This window comes from Myripristis murdjan, chromosome 21, assembly GCF_902150065.1.
Source record: "Myripristis murdjan chromosome 21, fMyrMur1.1, whole genome shotgun sequence".
Lineage (NCBI taxonomy): Eukaryota > Metazoa > Chordata > Actinopteri > Holocentriformes > Holocentridae > Myripristis > Myripristis murdjan.
In genome coordinates, this window is record NC_044000.1 from 33714378 (window position 1) to 33718798 (window position 4421).

Sequence of the window (4421 nt, forward strand, 5' to 3'; positions counted from 1 at the left end):
GGCTTCCTGCCTGCCTGACAGGAAGTGAGCAGCCAATCAGAGCCAATAAGTGTCAGTCAGCGGCAGAGAGACAGCAGCTGTTGCCATGGCAGCCGAACGCCACATCCCGACGCCAGCCAGCGGAGCGGTGTGTGTGTGTGTGTGTGTGTGTATGATGACACATATACACACACACACACATACAGCGATGTATGCTCTGCAGATGATTAGGTCACTCTTGCTCTCTCTCTCTCTCTCTCTCTCACACACACACACACACACACACACACACTCCCACATCCCCTTAATTTGTTTGATTGACAGCTCCTCTCTGGCTGCGAGCGCTCTCCGTCTGTCAGGCTGTCAAAGCGCGAGCGGAAAATAAGATGGTATTTAATTATGATGGAGTTTAATTCCTCTGAATTGTTTGCATGCTTCATCATCATCATCATCATCATCGTCGTCATCATCGTCATAAATATCTCTCCACACCAGTCCGCTTCCGCCTCGGGACTTACCCGCCGCCGTGAAGCTCCGCGATGCACAGAACTTTATTTTATTCTTGTTTCACTCCTAAATAAGCAAAACCTCTTAAGTCTTAAGGAAAACGTCTTAATGCCGTAAAGGAACAAATTCTCCAAATCCTTCCAGTTTTATCAGCAGAACGTGACTCAGCCTGAGAAGTGAAGTTCAGGGTGTTAAAGGTGCAGTGCGCAGAAAACTGATGAGGCTCGATGGAACTGAGGACTCCATTCGGCTTTTTTCCACAGCTGACTCAGATCTCCCTCACTTAAGCCGACACACAGCAGTTTTGCGTACTGCACCTTTAAAGTATTGCTGCATGAACCCATAAGAAGCATTTTAATGTTTAATGTTTCAGTGTGTCCTGTTGGCTGCTGTCTAACTGCATTAGACTGAACAGGTGCAGCTAATAAAGAGTGTCTATCTTATTATTTTACTTTCCTGTTTCTTATGATCTCACTGAAGCTCACGTGTGTTTTTCTCTGCAGCCGACCCACTTTCCCCCTCGAGGATTTCTGATTCAGACTCTGATCCTGATGAAGTCACAGAATCTGAAAACTGGACTGAAGAACTGCAGCTGAATACTTTTCCAGTTCCTTCCCAAGATTTCTTCCATTTTTCCCGTTTCTCTGGCTTCCAGGTTGTTTTCCTTGCCCAGCCTGCGGCCTCAGGTGAGACAGGTGAGCCGTGTGTCTGTCAGACCCTCTGACACAAAGAACCCTCAGCCTGAGCTCAAATCTGCATGGAGTCCCTTTTTTTTTTTTTTTTTTTTTTTCTCAGCTCTGATCTACATCACGTGGATCTGTGGTGCAAAATCGGATCCTGAGGCGATGAAAAACACACGCCACTTGAATCCTCAACGCACAAGCTGTCAGTGTTGCCATGGCAATCAGTAAATCTTACATTATTCATCTGAGATCACTGTCATACGTTTGGCATGGAGCAGCCAGACAAAGAAACAAGAAACAATAGAAAATAGAAAACAGTCAACAGTGACGGGAATCTGTGGGAAAAGGCTCAGTTCAGCCAAAAGTGGAAGAAGCGGAGGGCACCTTGAAAAAACCTCCGTCTCACCGAGTCTGCGGTCCCGTCCTCACCACTCAGATCCTGTTTTTCTTCAGTTAAAAACCACCAGCAGGATGAGATAATCTCACCTGTTTCCAAAGCTAATCAACTTGTTTCCAGAATTTTCTTCAATCCAGAGTCATTTTCTTGATCCCAGTGGATCCTGATCTGCCTAATTCTGCTTTGCCTCATCAGATTTATACTTTTATAGATACACTATTAATAAATTCCTGCAACAAGTGAAGCTGATGCTCGTCATCAGCTGCAGAAGCCCTTTCAGGTCCGCTGCCGCGCCTTCTTTTCTGAGAGTGTGTGACGGCAGACTGCAACACAAACTGGTGGCAACGCGGTCGTTTCTCGCTGGAAAGTGAGCAGAAATCAGTATTTTCTAGGCGGTTCAGTTCAGTGGCACCAAGGCAGTGCAGCAGACCTTCATCTTCACGGTGAAAGTGAGCAAACAAGCAGAACCTGCAGGGCGTCTGATGGTGACGTGCTGCTCCACCTGCAGGGCGTCTGATGGTGACGTGCTGCTCCACCTGCAGGACGTCTGATGGTGACGTGCTGCTCCACCTGCAGGACGGCCGAGTCGGGTCAGAGAGCGTCACAGGTTCAGGTGGGTCGGTCATGAGGTGGCAAAGCAGCTCTGAGTAAATTATGAATAACTTACAGAAACACTGAGTGCAGTAGGCTCGCTCTCTCTCCCTCTCTCTCCCTCTCTCTCCCTCTCTCTCCCTCTCTCTCCCTCTCTCTCACTCCCTCCCTCAAACACACACACACACACACACACACACACACACACAAACAGCTTTATCATCAATTTGCGACTGTGGTTTTGGTCGGCGTGTGTGTTTTAAAGCATTGAGGCTTGACTTACGAGCTTTCTTCCCTAAGTGGTATCTGCAGCTTTTTTTTTTTTTTTTTTTTTTAGTTGGAAAAAAGATCATATGGCTTCTCTGACTTAACCAGAGAAAAGTTAAACAGGTGATGCTGAGGTGTCACACAAAGAGACGAGAGAGTGAACAGATCTCATGTGGAGCCAGGAACATCTCAGTGAAGATAAAAATGAACCCCCGCACGCTGAAATAACTTCACTGTAACTTTACTGGGATCAAAAAATGTGTAAATATCAAAGCTGAGGAAGCAACAGGTGAAATGCTGTTGTTGTTTTCTCCTAACAAAGTGACAGTAAAGTTTTTTCAGTGTGTGATGTTCATTTTTATCTCAGCCAGAAAGTCAGTTGAGGTGCAGTTTGTCTGAGGTCAGTGCTGCAGGTCTCTCTGCTGTCTGAAGCTCATCATCAGACAGTGATGGTGGCCTCCATAGGGGGCGCCGGCGAGCGTCCGCTCTGCTTGTCCCACACACAGGGCAGGGACGCTGCTTCACCTCAGGGAGCTCAGATGGAGTCCTGATCTGCTCGGGAGCTTTCACTCCGTCTCCTTCCTTCTTACCTGGAGAATCCTCCATTAGAACAGCAGCCCACCAAGGTGGGACACACCTGGCTGTTAGAGGGGGTTCACTGCATGTTACGCCCAAAACACACGCCGCCTCCTCGTCCAGCTCCTCGCTGCCCCTGAAGCTCCAGGCTGAACTCAGCGAGACAGAAAAAACATCAGTGAGGGGAAAAAGAAATGAAAACAAACAGGACAGGGACGTCCATGGAAACTCAGACTGTCTTTATGAGCTGCTTTGCTCACAGAAGCCTCCACACTTCCCAGAACGCCGTCCCGGTGCGGCGCGGCGGGCGGTACGGCGCGGCGGGCGGCGCGGTGGGCGGCGGCTTGGTGTTTTCACACCTTCTGCCTCATAAAGCTCAGGAGCAGCCGGTCAGGCTGCTGACAAAAAGGAATTTTCACCAGGCGGATGTTCAGAAATAACCTGCCCTGACTAACACGCCGTGTTTTCATTTTACACATGGAGGAGCCTCATCCTGTCAGACCCTGCTGAAGCCTGTTTTTTTTTTCTCTCTCTCTCTCTTTTTTGTGAATGCTTCATTGAGCTTTTTTTTTTTTTTTTTTTTTTGTCCTTCATGACCAAAGATCAGGGGAGAGACTGTGGATCAGTTTTTATCTCCTCCTGTGATTTCTGAGCGTTTGCTGCTCAGAAATCTGCTGGATTTTGACGCTGGGGTCCAGCATTTTGAATATAGACTTGATCGGCCCACCACAGCGCCACCACCAGGCCAACAGGACAATGAGCTTCATGTTCAAAATCTCAATATCTCAGACACGGCCGGCTCAAATTTGGGGACTCGTGTTTTTAGGAGTGTTTTCTCTTCCCAGTCTCTTTGATCTGCATGTATTATGAATACATTTTGTACTTTAAACTAGAAATTGATATCCAGTCTCCACAAAATGACACTGATCGGCCCACCACAGCGCCACCAGGTTAAAAATTCCCCGAGCTTCAAGCAGTGATGTATCACACACCAAACACCATGAATACACACAAAAAGACAGTTCCTGTCTGGGAAATGAGCTGGATGTGACAGGGAGGCACCGATCCACTTTTTCCAGCTCCCATCTGATGACGATACCTGGGATTTGGGTATGAGCCGTTATTATTATCAGTATTATCATTATTACTTTTATTTTTATGCACATTGTTAGAATAATTATTTTAAAGATGTTATTGTTGGCATCATGTGCAAGGTTACACATGGCTGTAAACAGGCCCTCTAGTGGTCATGTCAGTACCAACACTGTGGTGTCATTCAGCCAAAACACCTTCAGCCAGCCGATATTAGTAAACGTTTGCTATTATTAGCCCGCTAACTTTAGCTAACATTTCTTAATATTAACCCAAACCTTTTCCTAACCTTAACCATCATGACAAACCTTTCCTTAAACCTTTTCCTG